The 23,321-nt window shown below is 43.1% G+C and overlaps 7 non-coding genes and 1 pseudogene across 7 annotated transcripts; 3 read left to right on the forward strand and 5 right to left on the reverse strand.

The window, feature by feature from the left end:
- The first annotated feature begins 16,796 nt into the window (after positions 1-16,796).
- LOC140306264 (U2 spliceosomal RNA) lies at positions 16,797-16,987 on the forward strand. Its single transcript, XR_011915588.1, has one exon. It is a non-coding gene; the product is annotated as a U2 spliceosomal RNA (small nuclear RNA).
- Positions 16,988-17,397: 410 nt separating this feature from the next.
- Positions 17,398-17,511, forward strand: LOC140306291 (U5 spliceosomal RNA). The gene has a single exon (XR_011915612.1). It is a non-coding gene; the product is annotated as a U5 spliceosomal RNA (small nuclear RNA).
- A 298-nt stretch (positions 17,512-17,809) lies between these two features.
- On the forward strand, positions 17,810-17,989 carry LOC140306221 (U2 spliceosomal RNA; annotated as a pseudogene).
- A 2,816-nt stretch (positions 17,990-20,805) lies between these two features.
- LOC140306197 (U2 spliceosomal RNA) lies at positions 20,806-20,993 on the reverse strand. The gene has a single exon (XR_011915548.1). It is a non-coding gene; the product is annotated as a U2 spliceosomal RNA (small nuclear RNA).
- A 275-nt stretch (positions 20,994-21,268) lies between these two features.
- Positions 21,269-21,382, reverse strand: LOC140306310 (U5 spliceosomal RNA). The gene has a single exon (XR_011915630.1). It is a non-coding gene; the product is annotated as a U5 spliceosomal RNA (small nuclear RNA).
- A 411-nt stretch (positions 21,383-21,793) lies between these two features.
- LOC140306276 (U2 spliceosomal RNA) lies at positions 21,794-21,984 on the reverse strand. The gene has a single exon (XR_011915599.1). It is a non-coding gene; the product is annotated as a U2 spliceosomal RNA (small nuclear RNA).
- Positions 21,985-22,259: 275 nt separating this feature from the next.
- LOC140306355 (U5 spliceosomal RNA) lies at positions 22,260-22,373 on the reverse strand. The gene has a single exon (XR_011915672.1). It is a non-coding gene; the product is annotated as a U5 spliceosomal RNA (small nuclear RNA).
- Positions 22,374-22,761: 388 nt separating this feature from the next.
- LOC140306091 (U2 spliceosomal RNA) lies at positions 22,762-22,952 on the reverse strand. The gene has a single exon (XR_011915451.1). It is a non-coding gene; the product is annotated as a U2 spliceosomal RNA (small nuclear RNA).
- Positions 22,953-23,321: the final 369 nt, after the last annotated feature.

Below are 23,321 nucleotides of genomic sequence, written 5' to 3' on the forward strand. Positions count from 1 at the left end.
TTATACCTAAGAATGACATAAGCTGTTTTTTAGTAACCGGTTTAGGAATGATCTGAACTGCAGCAACACGTTTAGGAGAAAGTGAGCGCCCATCCTTAGAAATCACATGACCCAAAAAGGTGACTTCGTCCTGTACAAACTGTAAATTAGAAAGGCTGGCTTTATGGCCATAAGAATGAAGATGTTTCAACAGATTCACTGTCTTTTTCACACTGTTGTTTAGATGGACTACATAAAAGGATGTCATCCACATACTGCAAAAGAGCAGAGCCTGTGGTTGATTGAAGTTAATCCAGACTAGCTTTGAGGGCAGCATTGTAAATAGTGGGACTTTCACAGTACCCCTGGCATAACCGGGTAAAAGTCCAAGATCTCCCTTCAAACTAAAAAGCAAACCAAAATGGGCTATCAGGGTGCACTGGCGACAAGTCAACCACTGAGAAAAACTGTGCATCTGATGTAATTTGAGACAAAATAGTGTGTGGGTTGGGCACAGTAGGAGCATGTGGCTGAACTGCAGCATTCACCGCTTGGAGGTCCTGTACAAAACGCCATTCATCTGGCTGGCCAGCATCTTTAATCTTTTTAACAGGAATCAATGGAGTAAGCACAGGTGAATTTTCAAAAGGAACAATAACGCCTGTTTTCTGAAAAGATTGAAAAACAGGTTTAATCCCTTTAATTGCTTCAGGCTTAAAAGGGTATTGTTTTTTACATGGACAAAAGTCTGATTTAGGGGTGACAATTACTGGTTCACAGCCTTTTATCAACCCCACATCATATTTGCTCTTAGCCCAAAGATCATTGGGCACTTCAGCCAACATGGGTATCGAAGACAAATCTGTTTCAGATAAAAAACATGCTTCAAAATGTGATTCTGTGGTAGGAATTAAGTCCACAGTTCTTTGACAATGCATTGTACTCAAAAATGTTTTTTTGTATGCTGACAATCGTTCAGAAAACATCAAATTTGGATCAGCAGGTGAAACGGTCCACTCCATTTCTTTCTGACATGTAGCAACAAACTCTCCCACACCTTGTCACTGCCTGTGTGTACGTTTGGCCAAGGAAATGTGAGGGCGAGTACCACAAACATTAAAAAAATCGAAGTGCTCTGGAGTGAGCGACACAGCCAATAAAGTAGGCGCACATATTTTTTCACTTCTTCTCATAGTCATTGTCAGGCCCCAAAGAAATGTGTGATGTGCAGTGCAAATCAGTAGGTTGCATGAAATCAGAAAGGGGTGAAACTAACGCTTTTGCTTCTTCCACTAGTTGTTGTGAAAAAGGAGAGCTGGGAAGTTTCCACTCATAAGCATATGTAAGTGCCGATGAATCAAACTGCACTGCTGTGAAAACTTTGTCAGGCTGTAACATAACCTTAACACCCTCTGGTGTAGAAGTTAAAATAATGCCTAATTTACACATGAAATCACAGCCCATCAGGTTAATGGGACACAACTCTGATAACAAAAATGAGTGTTTGAAGGAGTGACAACACGCAATGGGCATTGTCATTTTCTCCTTCACAACCTGGCCTGATGCAGACATACAGTAAACGTGGTTTCCACTTAACTTTGGAGGACAATCAAACTCCCCTGACGTCACTACTGATGAACATAAGTTCCTATATTCTGAGAGAAATATCTTTGCTCTAGGACGGAAATAGCATGCAAAACTTTACTACGTGAATCACAGTCGGCAAGCGTTTCTTCACTACACAGAGCAGGAAAAATGTGTGAGTGTGTTTGTGCTATCACCCATTAGTGGAGGCTCCGCTGCCGCGTGACGTCCAGAACCTGCCTCCCACCCTCAGTCAGTCTTTTGCCCAATTTCATCACTTTTCAGCTGTGGACAGTCCTTCTTCCAGTGTCCAGTCTGGCCACAGTAAAAACAAATATTCGGATCATAGCTCTGGCGTGGCCCATTTCGACCTCCTCTCCCACACGTCCACGTCTTCGACTTCGGCCTCGTCCTCTGTTTACACCAACTGCGTAATACATGGTCATGGCTGCCAAATGCAGCTCCTTTTCACACTTGTCCCTTTTGGTTGTCTTACGCGTCTCAACTTGGTTCTGAGCATGGCGAGCATATCGGCGAACGTCAGCCAAACGAGGACCCTCACACCATCCCACGTAAATGTTCTTTACTTCAGTGGCGACATCTGGCATGAGGCCTTTAATTATTGCATCGCAAACTGTGGCCTTCTCTCAGCCAAACACCTCTGATCTCGCTTTTCATGATGTAAGGTTGGGCATTCAGACCTTGCTTCACCTGCTTTTCACCAAATATAGTCGGACATTCACACCTTCTTGCAGCCGAACACTTCCGCTCCACCTTTTAGTGTTCTATCACACCTTTTTTTTCACCGCATTTTATAGATTATGGTTGGAAATTCTCAACCACTCTCATCCGAAGACCTCTCCTCCCGCTTTTGTTAATATATTTGAACTTTAGTCGGACATTCACACCTTCTCTCAGCCGAACCACCTCCGCTCCCTGTTTTGATCATGTATGGTCTGGCAATACTACCTTTTCTTACCCGTTTGTGAGTAATTATGGCTGGACATTCACACCTACTTGCAGCCGAACACCACCTCTCCCGCTTTTGATGATGTATGCTCCGGCATTCTTACCTTTTCTAACACATTTTTCAGCAATTATGGTCGGAGATTCACACCTCCTTACAGCCGAACACCTCCGCTCCTGCATTTGAAGGTGTATAGTCGGGCATTCTCACCCTTTCTCATCAGCTTTTTGCAAATTATGATCTAACATTCACACCTGCTTTTGATGATGTATGGTTGGGCATTCTTACCTTTTTTTTCACCCATTTTTCAGGAATTATGGGTGGACATTCAAACCTTCCTGCAGCTGAACACCTCCTCTCCCGCTTATGATCATGTGCGGTTTGATATTCGAAAATTTTCTTTCATGTTTTCTAGCAATTATTGATGGACATTCAGACCTTCTTGCAGCTGAACACCTCCGCTCCCGCTTTTGATGGTGTATAGTCGGGCTTTCGATTATTTTCTTCCCCGTTTTTAAAAAAATTATGGTTGGACATTCAGACCTTCTTGCAGCCGAAAACCTCCGCTCCCTCTTTTGATCATACATTGTCGGGCATTCGCACCTTTTCTTACCCGCTTTTTACAAACCATGGTCGGACTTTCACACCTTCTTGTAGCCGAACACATACGCTCCCACTATTGATTGTGTACAGTCGGGTATTTTAACCTTTTCTTACCCGCTTTTTACCAACTATGGTCGGACATTCCATTGCATGCAATACTCTCCCATGGTCCTGATTCATTACCCAAATCCCTTGGTCTCTGATGACCGCTGTGCTTGCTGACTTTCTCAAGGATGCGGTGTACAAAATCATCAGTCCCTTCACCAGGTTTCTGTTTGCAGGTGTAAATGTGGGACATATTGATTTTGGTTGGAAATTGAGTGGTGATGGCTTGACACAGTCTTTGGATGGCTGCTTCATATTGAGCGTTATCATTATGTCCTCGTTCACTGTTGGTAGGTCGCAAATCCAGTTGTAGCATACTGGCCTCTATTTTGCCGAGGTCGGTCGGTTTGAACTTTTTTGCCAATATGCGACGCAATTCAACCCCAGTCAGGCAGAATTGTGCGCAGAAATCTCGCAACTCGTCAGCAAAATGGGGTCCAGAAATCTCTGGATCTGGTAAGCATTGTTATGCTTCCATGATGTCAGTCTCAGTCCAGGGTCGATAAACCAGTAATGGTCCAGTGGGAACTGCAACTTTAACCATAGGCATGGTTTGAATCTGGTTTTGTTTTTTCTCACGTTTAGATCTCTGAAGTCCAGATTGTGGGTAAAGGATTTTTGTCACTTGCGTTAAAAGTTCTTGGGCAGGTACGCTGGAGAACCAAACGTCTTCCTTTTCCTCATCATCAGACCTATGTAACTGATGTTGTGAGAATGATGGAATTTCTTCCCGAGGGAGGATGGAAGAAGTCCCTTCTTCCCGAGAGCCAGAGGCTTGTGGCAGGGCTGGCTGTTGTTGTTGCAGGCGTCGTGGAGGGCAGGAGTCCAGGTCTGGATCCGGCACAGCTAATACTAAATTATTATCATCATTCCGTCATGGCATTTGTTTAACATTTTCCTTTCTTTCTCTTAATACACTTTATTTTTTCCAAAATTCTATACCTTTCTTACTTCTTATTTAAACTTAATTTTCTTTTTTTTGCTTCATCTCTTTCTCATATTTGCAAAACTTTTCTTCTAATTTTCTTATTTCTAACATACTAAAAGAACCTTCAGGTGGAAAACCTCTGGACCATATGTCTTTTTCATTTCATCATGCTCAGGTCCCCCGGTAGGGTCAAAAGTCTGAGATCTACTGTTTCCCATTCTCAGACTTGGAATGGGGAAATATATTCCTTCACTCAAAGGACGTCTCCAATGAGGACCTTAATCTGTACTCACACTTCTTCGGAGTACTTCACACTTCTTCGGACTGCTTCAAAAGTTTCACTTACCCATGAAATCTCTGTCTCACTAATGACACAACCGGGAAACCCTCTTTTATTCAAATAAAAACTAAAAAGCAGTCCTATCGTCTCAGACTATCATATTTCAAAAATGATCCCAGCGCTGGTATTCAGGAAAAGGACCTGCCAGTCCTCTCTCTCAGAAAAGGCCTTGGAGGTATGAGGCTGGAACAGCTACTTCAGTCCAGGCTGGCCATGCACTGCGATCCGGTCCAGAGACACCAGTCGAGGGATCCTGTTCGTGACGCCAAAATTGTGGTGGAAATTTAGTAACGCACAGAGTCAGTTATTTTCTTCTGAGGAGATAAGAGGCTTTAATAATAATATCTTGAAAGAGAGAACAACACAGTACAGAATACAGAGTTGCTCTGACCACTGAAGTAAAAACACACAGTTATATTGCCCGCTCATCACGTCATCTGTCTTTGGTTGATAGTTGATTGTTCTTCTAACTTTCCTCCCCAACCATCAGTTTAGGTTACCCCAAAGGAGTGTATTGCTCCATCACAAGTATGCTTCTTTCACATACAGGGTAATATGAAGAATTTTATGCCTGAAACCTATTTAGACATGCAAAAATATGAAGGACAAAGCAGTTTTAACTTGGTTTGAGTGAAGGAATTCATTTTATAACAAAATCTGAAATTGTGTAGAACTCGTGAAAATAAGCTTATTCTCGGATTCCTAAAGGTTTAGTGTTGTTCTTTCCTATCCTGCAAAGTACAACGTTCTTTTTTGTTTAAAGCTATTTAGACATGGATAAATATGAAGGACAAAGCAGTTTTAACTTGGTTTGAGTGAAGGAATTAATTTTATATCAAAATCCGGAATTGTGTAGAACTCGTGAAAAGAAGCTTATTCTTGGATTCCTGAAAAAATTTAGTGTTGTTGTTTCCTATCCTGAAAAGTACTACGTTTGTTTTTGTTTAAAGCTATTTAGACATGGATAAATATGAAGTACAAAGCAGTTTTAACTTGGTTTGAGTGAAGGAATTCATTTTATATCAAAATCCGATATTGTGTAGAACTCGTCAAACGACGCTTATTCTCGGATTCCTGAAAAGGTTTAGTGTTGTTCTTTCCTATCCTGAAAAGTACAACGTTCTTTTTTGTTTAAAGCTATTTAGACATGGATAAATATGAAGGACAAAGCAGTTTTAACTTGGTTTGAGTGAAGGAATTCATTTTATATCAAAATCCGAAATTGTGTAGAACTCGTGAAAATAAGCTTATTCTCGGATTCCTAAAGGTTTAGTGTTGTTGGCAGCAGAATTGTAGTCTGAATACCTTTATGCCAAACAGATTTGCTTTGCCAAGGGAAGTTTTATAAATGTTTATTGTTTATGTTTACAGAGACTGGCTGCAATAGGCATCCCCGCTACCTGGGACCCAACACAGGGCAGGAGGGCCTGATGTCCATCAGGCTCAGGGCCTGCAGTCACCATATTCCGGGAGCTACTGTACCCCCAGAAGGAACCAATCCCGCCCCACACCACTCAACCCAACCCCACCCCGGAGGACCTCTACAAAAACAAACAAACAACAACAAAAATCAAACAAACAAACAAACAAATCACCCGGTCACACCAGTCGCAGCAGCCCGGGCCTGAGACCCACCATCACCCAGGCCCCCCCAGGCCCCTCCCAACAGGGGAAAAGCACACCCCCACACAGATCCCCTCCCCCTCACCGCACGCCCCAACACCCTAAAAAAAACAACCACCTGCGGACACCTTGGAGTTCCCAGAGCAACAAGCCCGGCACCAGGACCTGCACCAACCCACGCATACTGTGGCATGTCCAGGGCAACCCAGACCCCCCAGGCACAGGCAGGGCCCCGCCCCGGGCACAGGGCAGCGGCAAGCCACCAGGTCAAGGCCCAGCTCCACCACCCACGCCAGAGCGGCCCGGTCACCCGGTACAGAGCCAGCAGCCACCACCCCAAGGCCCCTAAGGGACCCCGCCCCACACCGCAAGACAGCCCAACCCGCAAGCCCCCAAAACTGCCCTCCAAGCCCGACACACAGTCCCCCCTAGCAATAACCAACCCGGTCCCCACGACCCGAGAGACCACCAGACGCCCGAAGCCACACAGCCCCCCCCAGCACATACCCAACCGCCCAGAGCGATTTTTAAACTGGTTAATACACAGATTGTTCTTCGCTTTCCAGTTCATGAGAATAGTTTTCTTTGCTATACATAACACTGTGAGGATCATGTGTGCTAAGCTAAATTCCACGTTGATGTTGTCTAAGTCACCCAGTATGCACAGTGTGGGGCATGCAGGAATGCTACACTTTAGCCATGTTGATAGGTCCGCACAGACTTCAAGCCAGAACTTCTGGACAGGCGCACAAAACCACAAAGCGTGTGCATAATCATCAGATGTGTTATCTGTGCAATGTGAGCAGATGTTTGAGTGTGTTAGACCCATCCTGAACATCCTTTGTCCTGTATAGTGTGTTCTATGAAGAATTTTGTATTGTATGAGCTGTAAATTAGGATTTTGAGTCATTCTGAAGGTGTTCAAACATATTTGTGGCCAGAAGCTATGACTAGAACTGATGGATAAATCTGCCTCCCATTTTGAGGACGGTAGAGACATTGTGTCATCTATCTTAGACAATAATTTATATATTTTTGATAGTAGTTTTGGGGTGCAGATGCTTAGAAATTCTGCTACCCTAATCGGGAGTTGTAAGTCTGGTTGGTGGAGGATATATTTCTTTGTTATTATAGACTTAAGTTGTTGATATTCTAGGAATTTATTGCTGCCTATCTCATGTTGTGATATGAGCTCATCAAATGAAATAAAATGTCCATTTTGGATTATATGTTCCAGATGTTTGATTCCTTTGATCTTCCACAGAGTAAAGTTTAGCATTTTTTTGTTTTGCAGGATGTCAGGATTGTTCCAGATGGGTGTAAGCTTACACGGGACAAGTGAAGACTTTGTTATTTTAAGAAATTCCCACCAGGCTGTCAGAGAGGTGCTGATGTTAATGCTTTTGAAACATTTGTGATTTTTTACGTTTTGACTAATAAGTGGCAGGTCAGAGATTTCCAGATTATCACGCAATGCTTGTTCTATATTTATCCATGTTCATCTATTGGGTTAGGTTTAAACCATTTTGATATATACCGTAACCTATTGGCTAAGGAATAGTGCTGAAAATTAGGTAAATCTAATCCACCACTGTCCTTGGTCTTCTGTAGGGTTTTTAAACTAATACGTGGTGGTTTGTTTTTCCACAGAAATTTGGAGATGCATGAATCTAGTGACTTAAACCAAGTAGCAGGTTGGTTTTATGGGGATCATTGAGAACAAATAGTTAACTTTTGGTAGTATCATCATTTTAATGGTTGTAACTCTCCCCATAATTGATATAGGTAAGGACTTGCAACGAGAGAGATTGTCCTCTACTGTCTTTAATAATTGCACATAAATTAGCTTTGTTAGCTCTGAGAGCCTGGAGGAAATGTTTATGCCTAAATATCTAATATTTCCTGACTGTAAAGTGATCGCAGGTATATTCTGGACCCTACAGTTAATGGGCAGAACTGTGGTCTTAGACCAATTGATAGAGTAGTCAGAAAGTGCTGAGAATTTATTTATGAGTGTGATCGTGTGAGTGAGAGACGTCTGTGAGTTCTGAAGGAAAAGTAATACATCATCAGCATAAAGACTTATTTTATGCTCAATATTTTGGGGTTGGTTGTCTTTAATATTTCTATCTTGTCTGATAGCAGCTGCTTAAGGTTTGATGAAAATAGCAAAAAGTGAGGGAGAAAGTGAGCAACCCTGTCTTGTACTTCTCTGCAGACTGAAGCTTGGAGAAGTTTGATCATTTGTCCTGACACTTGCATTTGGGGAGTCAGTTATTTTCTTGTGAGGAGATAAGAGGCTTTAATAATAATATCTTGCAAGAGAGAACAACACAGTACAGAATACAGAGTTGCTCTGACCACTGAAGCAAAAACACACAGTTATATTGCCCGCTCATCACGTCATCTGTTTTTGGGTATAATTGATTGTTCTTCTAACTTTCCTCCCCAACCATCAGTTGAGGTTACCCAGACACACTCGTAAATACCAGCCTAACCCTGTCCCCCCTAAAGTGCAGCTATCTCATTATAACAAGCCCACCATTGTAAAGAGGAATTTAAGAAAACAGGGCAGGGTGGTACCTTGCAGCTCGGTCATTTGCAGGTTATACACAGTAACACTCAATACAATGCATATAAGAATTATTTTCCATTACATTCCTCCCTTTTGATTATAATAATACCATTATATTAATCAACCCAAAAGAAACAAGGAAAATAATAACTTTATCTGTAAAACATCAGCCTGCATTTGCACACAACGTGAGTTTAAAATGCAGGCATCATAGTAATAAAGGCTCCAATGATAAACAATCAAAACATGAACAATTAAACATGATTATCTTCATCCCTCTCTAAGTCAGCGTCACTAGAGGAAAAATTTTGAAAGCAAGAAAGTTATTTGAGTCATTTGGTCTTTTTCACACTGTTGTTTAGATGGACTACATAAAAGGATGTCATCCACATACTGCAAAAGAGCAGAGCCTGTGGTTGATTGAAGTTAATCCAGACTAGCTTTGAGGGCAGCATTGTAAATAGTGGGACTTTCACAGTACCCCTGGCATAACCGGGTAAAAGTCCAAGATCTCCCTTCAAACTAAAAAGCAAACCAAAATGGGCTATCAGGGTGCACTGGCGACAAGTCAACCACTGAGAAAAACTGTGCATCTGATGTAATTTGAGACAAAATAGTGTGTGGGTTGGGCACAGTAGGAGCATGTGGCTGAACTGCAGCATTCACCGCTTGGAGGTCCTGTACAAAACGCCATTCATCTGGCTGGCCAGCATCTTTAATCTTTTTAACAGGAAACAATGGAGTAAGCACAGGTGAATTTTCAAAAGGAACAATAACGCCTGTTTTCTGAAAAGATTGAAAAACAGGTTTAATCCCTTTAATTGCTTCAGGCTTAAAAGGGTATTGTTTTTTACATGGACAAAAGTCTGATTTAGGGGTGACAATTACTGGTTCACAGCCTTTTATCAACCCCACATCATATTTGCTCTTAGCCCAAAGATCATTGGGCACTTCAGCCAACATGGGTATCGAAGACAAATCTGTTTCAGATAAAAAACATGCTTCAAAATGTGATTCTGTGGTAGGAATTAAGTCCACAGTTCTTTGACAATGCATTGTACTCAAAAATGTTTTTTTGTATGCTGACAATCGTTCAGAAAACATCAAATTTGGATCAGCAGGTGAAACAGTCCACTCCATTTCTTTCTGACATGTAGCAACAAACTCTCCCACACCTTGTCACTGCCAGTGTGTACGTTTGGCCAAGGAAATGTGAGGTCGAGTACCACAAATATTAAAAAAATCGAAGTGCTCTGGAGTCAATAAAGTAGGCGCACATATTTTTTCATGTCAGAGTTTGGAAGAGGAGTCTCTAAAAGATCAGGTCGGGGTGTACAAACTTGTTCCAAAACAGCTTCACAGTCATGAGGCTCCCCATCCTCAGGAGTCGGAAGCAAAGTAGCAGGATTCAGAACAGTACAACGTTTAACAGTGACATTTGGCATATCACAGAGGTGTATCTGAGCCAACGAGCAGTTGAAAGATGTGAAGTTTTCTGCTCGAGAAGAATAATGGCAACAGCATGAGGAACCAAAACAGTCAAATTAGCGTAGCCCACAATATCTTGGGAGGCCAGGACAGCTTTCTCTGCAGCTGCAACAACACGAAGACAACCAGGCAGGCCTGCAGCCACAGAGTCCAGTTTTGCTGAGAAATGAGCCACTGGCCTTTGCCTGCCCCATGTTCCTGCATAAGAACAGATGTCATACAACCATGCTTCTCATCAACTGCCTGTATGAAAGGTTTATGAGGATCTGGAATGCCAAGTGTTGGTGCTGTTTGAAGAGCCAGCTTAAGCTGACTAAAGGCTGATTCAGCCTCAGGAGTCCATGGAACACGATCAGCTGACTGGAGGCCTTTACCATGGATAAGAGCACCTAAGAGAGCTTCGAGAAAAGAGTAGTTAGGAATAAAGTTCCTGCAGTAAGATGTTATACCTAAGAATGACATAAGCTGTTTTTTAGTAACCGGTTTAGGAATGATCTGAACTGCAGCAACACGTTTAGGAGAAAGTGAGCCCCCATCCTTAGAAATCACATGACCCAAAAAGGTGACTTCGTCCTGTACAAACTGTAAATTAGAAAGGCTGGCTTTATGGCCATAAGAATGAAGATGTTTCAACAGATTCACTGTCTTTTTCACACTGTTGTTTAGATGGACTACATAAAAGGATGTCATCCACATACTGCAAAAGAGCAGAGCCTGTGGTTGATTGAAGTTAATCCAGACTAGCTTTGAGGGCAGCATTGTAAATAGTGGGACTTTCACAGTACCCCTGGCATAACCGGGTAAAAGTCCAAGATCTCCCTTCAAACTAAAAAGCAAACCAAAATGGGCTATCAGGGTGCACTGGCGACAAGTCAACCACTGAGAAAAACTGTGCATCTGATGTAATTTGAGACAAAATAGTGTGTGGGTTGGGCACAGTAGGAGCATGTGGCTGAACTGCAGCATTCACCGCTTGGAGGTCCTGTACAAAACGCCATTCATCTGGCTGGCCAGCATCTTTAATCTTTTTAACAGGAATCAATGGAGTAAGCACAGGTGAATTTTCAAAAGGAACAATAACGCCTGTTTTCTGAAAAGATTGAAAAACAGGTTTAATCCCTTTAATTGCTTCAGGCTTAAAAGGGTATTGTTTTTTACATGGACAAAAGTCTGATTTAGGGGTGACAATTACTGGTTCACAGCCTTTTATCAACCCCACATCATATTTGCTCTTAGCCCAAAGATCATTGGGCACTTCAGCCAACATGGGTATCGAAGACAAATCTGTTTCAGATAAAAAACATGCTTCAAAATGTGATTCTGTGGTAGGAATTAAGTCCACAGTTCTTTGACAATGCATTGTACTCAAAAATGTTTTTTTTGTATGCTGACAATCGTTCAGAAAACATCAAATTTGGATCAGCAGGTGAAACGGTCCACTCCATTTCTTTCTGACATGTAGCAACAAACTCTCCCACACCTTGTCACTGCCTGTGTGTACGTTTGGCCAAGGAAATGTGAGGGCGAGTACCACAAACATTAAAAAAATCGAAGTGCTCTGGAGTGAGCGACACAGCCAATAAAGTAGGCGCACATATTTTTTCACTTCTTCTCATAGTCATTGTCAGGCCCCAAAGAAATGTGTGATGTGCAGTGCAAATCAGTAGGTTGCATGAAATCAGAAAGGGGTGAAACTAACGCTTTTGCTTCTTTCACTAGTTGTTGTGAAAAAGGAGAGCTGGGAAGTTTCCACTCATAAGCATATGTAAGTGCCGATGAATCAAACTGCACTGCTGTGAAAACTTTGTCAGGCTGTAACATAACCTTAACACCCTCTGGTGTAGAAGTTAAAATAATGCCTAATTTACACATGAGATCACAGCCCATCAGGTTAATGGGACACAACTCTGATAACAAAAATGAGTGTTTGAAGGAGAGCTCATCGGGAGTGACAACACGCAATGGGCATTGTCATTTTCTCCTTCACAACCTGGCCTGATGCAGACATACAGTAAACGTGGTTTCCACTTAACTTTGGAGGGCAATCAAACTCCCCTACTGATGAACATAAGTTCCTATATTCTGAGAGAAATATCTTTGCTCTAGGACGGAAATAGCATGCAAAACTTTACTACGTGAATCACAGTCGGCAAGCGTTGCTTCACTACACAGAGCAGGAAAAATGTGTGAGTGTGTTTGTGCTATCACCCATTAGTGGAGGCTCCGCTGCCGCGTGACGTCCAGAACCTGCCTCCCACCCTCAGTCAGCCTTTTGCCCAATTTCATCACTTTTTAGCTGTGGACAGTCCTTCTTCCAGTGTCCAGTCTGGCCACAGTAAAAACAAATATTCGGATCATAGCTCTGGCGTGGCCCATTTCGACCTCCTCTCCCACACGTCCACGTCTTCGACTTCGGCCTCGTCCTCTGTTTACACCAACTGCGTAATACATGGTCATGGTTGCCAAATGCAGCTCCTTTTCACACTTGTCCCTTTTGGTTGTCTTACGCGTCTCAACTTGGTTCTGAGCATGGCGAGCATATCAGCGAACGTCAGCCAAACGAGGACCCTCACACCATCCCACGTAAATGTTCTTTACTTCAGTGGCGACATCTATATAATATTGTCTGGGTCCCGTTAAAACATGTATTTTTCCCATCTAATTCCTTGTTTGCTTTAAAACAAGTATTCCCCATTTTCTATCCCTTCAGTAGCCAACCAGTTTGTATGGAGTACACTGGAGCAACTTGACTGATCAGTAAAACACTGCTTTTGTTGTCACCGCAAGGCTTCCCCCGTCGGTTGTTTCACTGAGACACTACTGAGTAACTACAACTCAACACAGTTTATACACATAACATTCATATACATACTAACAAACAAACAAACAATAATTTATCGCAATTTTCTCATCTCTGTTTGAACGTACACCCAGGTAAATATTCCTGTAGTCTTCTCATACCGACTATGGACCCATTCATTGTTTAACTTCACTGTTTTGCAAATCCTAATTGAATATTACACATTGACATTGAACTTTACTGGATAAGCAGGTCTTCATTGCATTCAGCAGCCTATATGTGAGCATCTATGTGTAAGCTGTTCTTCTTTGCATTTATCAGCAGCAAGCAATTCTTCACTGCACATGCATATGTAAATAGTAAAACAATTCCAATGTGTTAGCGAAACCTTCTATATCACAGTGGTTTCTAAGATCTATTTTAAGTTCTTTGCCATCAGTGAGATGACATAGTTTACAAAGTGTGTCAAATTATCACTGAAGATCTTTTCAGGAATTTCAAATCTAGAAATGAGTTATTTTACGCGTGATTTTGCTACTGAGAGTGCATCTGCTTGTGCACATGGAAATATTTCAGACCATTTGGTAAAAACCTCTGTTGTCACTGAGCAGAATCGTTTCCCTTAACATTAATTTAGTTCAATGAAATCTACACAATAATGAAATAATGAAATCCAAACAAATATGTTGAAAAAGATACACTGGCTTAGGGAATTATCTTCGTTTTGGTCTTAGATTGCCCTGTGGAATGTATTTTGCACATATTTGACCTGCTAGACAAAACTTTATTCATTTATTTATTCTAAAAAAAAAAATTCAATAATTAGTAAAACCATATGCTGTAAAAACCTTGTTCATTATTGCTTCCATCCCTCCTGTTGAGACATGACATGGTGCGTGGCTCAATACTGCAGCATATTTAAACAAATTCTTTGGCAGTATGGTTTTCCTTCCGGTCATTCATACGAGTCTATTGTAGATGGCAATTGAATAACATCTAATAATGCTAAAATATTTGTAGTTTATACATTTAGCTGTGGATGTCAACATACCTGTTTTTCCAATGCTGTGTTAACACATGTACAGTTGAGAAGGCATACTGACTGTCAGTGTAAACGTTAACAACCTTTTTGTTATTTAATTTACAAGCTTCAGTTAAAGCTACCAATTCGACTGCTTGAACAGAGTAATTTTTTGGTAGTGGTTGTTTTAAGAAAACTTCAGTTTCTGTTACTACTGCAAATCCTGTAGCATTTGTGCCATCAGGGTTTTTTGCTTGACCTGTTGAATAAATATAGTTATTTCTGCATTTTCATAACGTATATCAGTTAAGTCTGGCCTGGGTAAAACACTGATGGTTATTTCTGACATGCAATCATGAGGCTTTCCATCTGTGGGGTAGGTAGCAGTGTGACAACAAGGTGTGGCTGTGAAAGAAGAACTGTTATGTAGGAGAGATGTCTGGTAAAGATATTTTGTTAAGTAACCATATCACAGCCACTGCATGAGGTACCTTAAGTGTTAATGGGTGAAATAACACCATTATTGTTGATGCCTGCACTGCCAATGGCTTCTGGCCATTGATTCAAAAGTACGATCTCGTCCCTTTTTCCCCCTTTCAGTGGACACTGGCCCCTAATTACCGCAATTCAGCAGGGGGTCTTTCATTAGGAGTACTGGACTCCCCCGTGCACGGTTTCAGCTCCGACCCTGGAAAGCGGAAAAAACGTTGAGATCTGGTTTGAGGACCCAATTGTTGAGAAAAGTCTCTCAATGAGACTCAGAGTTGCTGGAGTCAGTTAATGCAAATGTTTAATCTTGCAGCAAGTTCAAGAATGTGTGTGTGTATGGGTGTATGTGTGCAAACGTGTGTGAGTTTGTGTGTGTGAGAGTTTAAAGAACCTGTTATCCACAGGCAGGTCTTAACTAGTATGGCACAGGTCCAGCCTGTCTCATCTTTTTTGGAAGGTCCAGCGCTCGGCCGTAACCCTTCTGTCTGTTTGGACTCTCACATACATTCGGTTAATCATAGAAAAACGAGAACAAAACTTTTTAGCCCCTTAAATTCATAAAACAGACATGGTGCAGTTATTTCCATTCTAGAAAATAAGAGTAATCACCACCATTCCTATAAATTCTGGATATTCTAACAATCTGAATCTTTTTTAAATATTCGATGAAGCCCTTTGCTGTTCTGTTTAGAGACTCAGCTGATCATAAACCAAGTTTTGCTCTTGAACCAAGCTTCTAAACTCTTCACCTTTTTCATTTCTCAGTTAGTATTCACTTTAAAACTGATTAAAAGAAAAATTAAATGAATGCCTATCAACAAATGTGGGATCTAAACTCTAGTGCTTTCTCTAAAATAATTTCCTTTCTCAATTCAGAAATGTGTGTGTGTAAGTCACAACACCCGTGACACCAAAACGGCTTTCTTTTCTCTCTTTTCTCTACACTCTGCACTGTGAGCACACACACCAAATCAGAAAGGCTTTTTTCTCTCTTTTCTACATTATGGACTGTGGGGACACAAAACCGCTCTCTCTCTTTTTTTTTTTGATTGTGTGCCAGGGCGTTGTCTCACGTATTAGATTATGCTTAAGATACGAATGGGTTTATCAGTCACATCAGAATACATACATACTGATCCTCCCGTAATAAAATGGTCGGATCTTATCAAACACACTTTGTTTCTTGTGACAAGTCAGCGAAACAGCGTATACACGTCAAGACACTGAATCAAGTTTGCCACAAGAACTCATAAGTTTGGCAGTATTGCTCTGCCGTCAGCAATCATACACCCATTTTATTTTCATGAGACATGTGCAGGCACCTGTTCATCTACTGTTCTATCACTATGAATTAGTTTATCTATTATCAATAAGGATACTTCTACAACTACTATCAAAGTATGTCCGGACTTCTTATGTTGTCAGTTGCTATATATGAATAAGTGGGTTGCTACTGAAAAGCATTAAGCATGTCACACAGCCCAAACATATAACATTTCAGGACACACCACACAGTTAACAACCACAGTGAAGCGTGTCAAAGCCCAAACATGTAACATTCAACAGAACACTTACGCAACACATTCCAATCAAACAGTCAGACAACATACAAGAACATATACCCCAGCCGGCATTGCTCCCTGCCTATTTTCCTACAACTCACTATGTGTGCGCACACCTTTATTCACAAACTCTTCAACTTATACTCTTTTACCGAAGCTGCTACAGCTCGATTGGCCAAATACCCTTAGATCCTATTTCGGTGAATTTGACATCTGCCTTGTATGTAACAGATTAGCGGTTTAGCAGTTTTAATTTAGTTTGAGTGAAGGAATTCATTTTATAGCAAAATCCGAAATCGTGAAGAACTCATGAAAGTAAGCTTATTCTCGGATTCCTGAAACTTTAGATTTGCTCTTTCTTTTACTGCAAAGTACAACGTTGAGCAGCACTAATGAGTTGTTTCTATTTTTGGCAGGCTTTACCTTTGCGGATGAAGCCCTTTCTGTCTGTGCAAAAGAAATCTTGTTACTGTGCAGAGTGACTTCTCTGAGTAGAGTCGCCTTACTTGTTGCGACTGTGCCGATGTTCGAAGCTGGAGTGCAAAGTTGTTGCTTGAATGGTGCTCGCTGGAGCGTGTGGTAGTGTAAAGTTATACCATTTAAAAGGGCTGAAGAGTGCTCAGTGCAGCGGGTGGGCGGAGGTGCAAAGTGACACTATGGCCATAAAAAGAACACCGCTACAAGTGCGCATTGTGCCAGGAAGGGCCCTCGGACGTGAACCAGTGGACTGTTATCGCTTCTCGGCCTTTTGGCTAAGATCAAGTGTAGTATCTGTTCTTATCAGTTTAATGTCTGATATGTCCTCTATGCGAGGACTACATATTAAATGGATTTTTATCAATAGGAGTTGAAAAAGGAGCTTGCTCCGTTCACTCCAAGCATCGACCCGGTACTGCAGTGCCGCTGGGAACGGTGCGCTCTCCTCTGCTCTTGTGAAAAAGCAAACAGCGGTGCAGGATGGAAGTTTCAGGGAGCCTAAGATGAAACTTTCTTTTAATCTGCTGAGAAAAGAGAGTGAATGCGAAGCAGACTTTAACACGGCTCTGGGAGCGAGCCGAGTGCGGGCTAACCGGGAGAATTGCTTGAAAGAAACGCGACACCGAATGAGCAGTCAGAACAAAGCCTCAATACGGTGTTCCCGTGTTGTTTGTGGCTGCCTTGTCTTTTGCACAGAGTAAAAGACAAGGCAGCCATCGAATAGGGCCCGATTGTTCCTACTTGGTCAGCCGAGGAGCAAGGGGGGGAGCAAGCGTCTCAACCAAGCAAAGCTCACCATGGGGAAGGTGGCTATGCCAACTAGCCTGATGCCCTGCTCCCGCAGTGATGGATAATCGTACACTGGTTTCTCTTCATAATGTACAAGTCTTTCGCCTTTTACTAAAGACTTCCGTGGAGAGCAGCACTAATGAATTGTTTCTATTTTTGGCAGGCTTTACCTTTGCGGGTGAAGCCCTTTCTGTCTGTGCAAAAGAAATCTTGTTACTGTGCAGAGTGACTTCTCTGAGTAGAGTCGCCTTACTTGTTGCGACTGTGCCGATGTTCGAAGCTGGAGTGCAAAGTTGTTGCTTGAATGGTGCTTGCTGGAGCGTGCGGTAGTGTAAAGTTATACCATTTAAAAGGGTTGAAGAGTGCTCAGTGCAGCGGGTGGGCGGAGGTGCAAAGTGACACTATGGCCATAAAACGAACACCGCTACAAGTGCGCATTGTGCCAGGAAGGGCCCTCGGACGTGAACCAGTGGACAGATATCGCTTCTCGGCCTTTTGGCTAAGATCAAGTGTAGTATCTGTACTTATCAGTTTAATATGTGATATGTCTATGCAAGGACTACATATTAAATGGATTTTTATCAATAGGAGTTGAAAAAGGAGCTTGCTCCGTTCACTCCAAGCATCGACCCAGTGCTGCTGGGAACGGTGCGCTCTCCTCTGCTCTTGTGAAAAAGCAAACAGCGGTGCAGGATGGAAGTTTCTTTTAATCTGCTGAGAAAAGAGAGTGAATGCGAAGCAGACTTTAACACGGCTCTGGGAGCGAGCCGAGTGCGGGCTAACCAGGAGAATTGCTTGAAAGAAACGCGACACCGAATGAGCGGTCAGAACAAAGCCTCAATACGGTGTTCCTTTGGTGTTTTTATAAAATGCGGTGTAAAAAAAGGTGTGAATGCCCCATAGAAAACTAAAAGGTGGAGCGGAAGTGTTCGGCTGCAAGAAGGTGTGAATGTCCGACTATATTTGATGAAAAGCAGGTGAAGCAAGGTCTGAATGCCCAACCTTACATCATCAAAAGCGAGATCAGAGGTTTTTGGCTGCAAGAAGGCCATAGTTTGCCAAAAGCGGTTAAGGTGCGAATGATCGGCTAAATATCAACAAAAGTGGGGGCGGAGGTCTTCGGATGCAAGTGGGTGTGAATATCCCACCATACAAGTATGGTGGAGAGGAAGCTGTGAATGGCCGACCATAGTTTGCAAAATGCGGGTGAGAAAAGGTGCGAATGTCCAACCATACATGATCAAAACAGGGAGCGGAGGTGTTTGGCTGCGACAAGGTGTGAATGTCCACCCATAATTAATGAAAAGCGGGCAACAAGTAGGTTCGAATGCCCAACCATACATCATCAAAAGCAGGAGTGGATGTGTTCGGCTACAAGAAGGTTTGAATGTCCGAGCATAGTTTGTAAAAAGCGGGTAAGAAAAGGTTCGAATGCCCGAACATACACCATCAAAAGAGGGAGCGGAGGTGTTCCGCTGTAAGACGGTGTGAATGTCCGACCATAGTTGGTAAAAAGTGGGTATGAAAAGGTTCGAATGCCCAAATTCGGCTGCAAAAAACTGTGTTCGGCTGCAAAAAGGTGTGAATGTTCGACTAAATTTTGTAAAAAGCGGGTAAGACAGCGGCTTTTTACAAACTATGCTCGGACATTCAAACCTTCTTGTAGCCAAACACATCCACTCCTGATTTTGTTGATGTATGGTTGGGCATTCGAACCTACTTGTTGCCCGCTTTTCATTAATTATGGGTGGACATTCACACCTTGTCGCAGCCAAACACCTCCGCTCCCTGTTTTGATCATGTATGGTTGGACATTCGCACCTTTTCTCACCCGCTTTTTGCAAACTATGGTCGGCCATTCACAGCTTCCTCTCCACCATACTTGTATGGTGGGATATTCACACCCACTTGCATCCGAAGACCTCCGCCCCCACTTTTGTTGATATTTAGTCGGTCATTCACACCTTACCCGTTTTCTTGCCGCCAAACACCTCTGATCTCGCTTTTGATGATGTAAGATTGGGCATTCAGACCTTGCTTTTCCTGCTTTTCACCAACTATATATATAACATTCACACCTTCTTGCAGCCGAACACTTCCGCTCCACCTTTTAGGTATCTATCACACCTTTTTTTTCACCGCATTTTATAGATTATGGTTGGAAATTCTCAACCACTCATCCGAAGACCTCTCCTCCCGCTTTTGTTAATATATTTGAACTTTAGTCAGACATTCACACCTACTTGCAGCCGAACACCACCTCTCTAGCTTTTGATGATGTATGGTCCGGCATTCTTACCGTTTCTAACACATTTTTCAGCAATTATGGTAGGACATTCACACCTTCTTGCAGCTGAACACCTCCTCTCCCACTTATGATCATGTGCGGATTGATTTTCGAAAATTTTCTTTCATGTTTTCTAGCAATTAAAAATGGACATTTAGACCTTCTTGCAGCTGAACACCTCCGCTCCCGCTTTTGATCATACATTGTCAGGCATTCGCACCTTGTCTTACCCGCTTTTTACAAAATTTAGTCGAACATTCACACCTTTTTGCAGCCGAACACAGTTTTTTGCAGCCGAATTTGGGCATTCGAACCTTTTCATACCCACTTTTTACCAACTATGGTCGGACATTCACACCGTCTTACAGCGGAACACCTCCGCTCCCTCTTTTGATGGTGTATGTTCGGGCATTCGAACCTTTTCTTACCCGCTTTTTACAAACTATGCTCGGACATTCAAACCTTCTTGTAGCACATCCACTCCTGCTTTTGATGATGTATGGTTGGGCATTCGAACCTACTTGTTGCCCGCTTTTCATTAATTATTATTAATAATAATAATTATTCACACCTTGTCGCAGCCAAACACCTCCGCTCCCTGTTTTGATCATGTATGGTTGGACATTCGCACCTTTTCTCACCCGCTTTTTGCAAACTATGGTCGGCCATTCACAGCTTCCTCTCCACCATACTTGTATGGTGGGATATTCACACCCACTTGCATCCGAAGACCTCCGCCCCCACTTTTGTTGATATTTAGCCGATCATTCGCACCTTACCCGCTTTTGGCAAACTATGGCCTTCTTGCAGCCAAAAACCTCTGATCTCGCTTTTGATGATGTAAGGTTGGGCATTCAGACCTTGCTTCACCTGCTTTTCACCAAATATAGTCGGACATTCACACCTTCTTGCAGCCGAACACTTCCGCTCCACCTTTTAGTTTTCTATGGGGCATTCACACCTTTTTTTACACCGCATTTTATAAAAACACCACAGGAACACCGTATTGAGGCTTTGTTCTGACCGCTCATTCGGTGTCGCGTTTCTTTCAAGCAATTCCCCTGGTTAGCCCGCACTCGGCTCGCTCCCAGAGCCGTGTTAAAGTCTGCTTCGCATTCACTCTCTTTTCTCAGCAGATTAAAAGAAACTTCCATCCTGCACCGCTGTTTGCTTTTTCACAAGAGCAGAGGAGAGCACACCGTTCCCAGCGGCACTGCAGTACCGGGTCGATGCTTGGAGTGAACGGAGTAAGCTCCTTTTTCAACTCCTATTGATAAAAATCCATTTAATATGTAGTCCTTGCATAGACATATCACATATTAAACTGATAAGAACAGATACTACACTTGATCTTAGCCAAAAGGCCGAGAAGCAATATCTGTCCACTGGTTCACGTCCGAGGGCCCTTCCTGGCACAATGCGCACTTGTAGCGGTGTTCGTTTTATGGCCATAGTGTCACTTTGCACCTCCGCCCACCCGCTGCACTGAGCACTCTTCAGCCCTTTTAAATGGTATAACTTTACACTACCGCACGCTCCAGCGAGCACCATTCAAGCAACATCGGCACAGTCGCAACAAGTAAGGCGACTCTCCTCAGAGAAGTCACTCTGCACAGTAACAAGATTTCTTTTGCACAGACAGAAAGGGCTTCACCCCCAAAGGTAAAGCCTGCCAAAAATAGAAAGAATTCATTAGTGCTGCTCTCCACAGAAGTCTTTAGTAAAAGGCGAAGGACTTGTACGTTATGAAGAGAAACCAGAGTACGATTATCCATCACTGCGGGAGCAGGGCATCAGGCTAGTTGGCATAGCCACCTTCCCCATGGTGAGCTTTGCTTGGTTGAGACGCTTGCTCCCCCCCCTTGCTCCTCGGCTGACCAAGTAGGAACAATCGGGCCCTATTCGATGGCTGCCTTGTCTTTTACTCTGTGCCAAAGACAAGGCAGCCACAAACAACACGGGAACACCGTATTGAGGCTTTGTTCTGACTGCTCATTCGGTGTCGCGTTTCTTTCAAGCAATTCTCCCGGTTAGCCCGCACTCGGCTCGCTCCCAGAGCCGTGTTAAAGTCTGCTTCGCATTCACTCTCTTTTCTCAGCAGATTAAAAGAAAGTTTCATCTTAGGCTCCCTGAAACTTCCATCCTGCACCGCTGCTTGCTTTTTCACAAGAGCAGAGGAGAGCGCACCGTTCCCAGCGGCACTGCAGTACCGGGTCGATGCTTGGAGTGAACGGAGCAAGCTCCTTTTTCAACTCCTATTGATAAAAATCCATTTAATATGTAGTCCTCGCATAGAGGACATATCAGACATTAAACTGATAAGAACAGATACTACACTTGATCTTAGCCAAAAGGCCGAGAAGCGATAACTGTCCACTGGTTCACGTCCGAGGGCCCTTCCTGGCACAATGCGCACTTGTAGCGGTGTTCTTTTTATGGCCATAGTGTCACTTTGCACCTCCGCCCACCCGCTGCACTGAGCACTCTTCAACCCTTTTAAATGGTATAACTTTACACTACCGCACGCTCCAGCGAGCACCATTCAAGCAACATCGGCACAGTCGCAACAAGTAAGGCGACTCTACTCAGAGAAGTCACTCTGCACAGTAACAAGATTTCTTTTGCACAGACAGAAAGGGCTTCACCCGCAAAGGTAAAGCCTGCCAAAAATAGGAACAATTCATTAGTGCTGCTCTCCACGGGAGTCTTTAGTAAAAGGCGAAAGACTTGTACATTATGAAGAGAAACCAGTGTACGATTATCCATCACTGCGGGAGCAGGGCATCAGGCTAGTTGGCATAGCCACCTTCCCCATGGTGAGCTTTGCTTGGTTGAGACGCTTGCTCCCCCCCCTTGCTCCTCGGCTGACCAAGTAGGAACAATCGGGCCCTATTCGATGGCTGCCTTGTCTTTTACTCTGTGCAAAAGACAAGGCAGCCACAAACAACACGGGAACACCGTATTGAGGCTTTGTTCTGACTGCTCATTCGGTGTCGCGTTTCTTTCAAGCAATTCTCCCGGTTAGCCCGCACTCGGCTCGCTCCCAGAGCCGTGTTAAAGTCTGCTTCGCATTCACTCTCTTTTCTCAGCAGATTAAAAGAAATTTCCATCCTGCACCGCTGTTTGCTTTTTCACAAGAGCAGAGGAGAGCGCACTGTTCCCAGCGGCACTGCAGTACCGGGTCGATGCTTGGAGTGAACGGAGTAAGCTCCTTTTTCAACTCCTATTGATAAAAATCCATTTAATATGTAGTCCTCGCATAGAGGACATATCAGACATTAAACTGATAATAACAGATACTACACTTGATCTTAGCCAAAAGGCCGAGAAGCGATAACTGTCCACTGGTTCCCGTCCGAGGGCCCTTCCTGGCACAATGCGCACTTGTAGCGGTGTTCTTTTTATGGCCATAGTGTCACTTTGCACCTCCGCCCACCCGCTGCACTGAGCACTCTTCAGCCCTTTTAAATGGTATAACTTTACACTACCACACGCTCCAGCGAGCACCATTCAAGCAACAACTTTGCACTCCAGCTTCGAACATCGGCACAGTCGCAACAAGTAAGGCGACTCTACTCAGAGAAGTCACTCTGCACAGTAACAAGATTTCTTTTGCACAGACAGAAAGGGCTTCATCCGCAAAGGTAAAGCCTGCCAAAAATAGAAACAACTCATTAGTGCTGCTCAACGTTGTACTTTGCAGT

Source organism: Leuresthes tenuis, unplaced genomic scaffold (genome assembly GCF_036924035.1).
Source record: "Leuresthes tenuis unplaced genomic scaffold, fLeuTen1.0.hap1 SCAF_4, whole genome shotgun sequence".
Taxonomy (NCBI): Eukaryota; Metazoa; Chordata; class Actinopteri; order Atheriniformes; family Atherinopsidae; genus Leuresthes; species Leuresthes tenuis.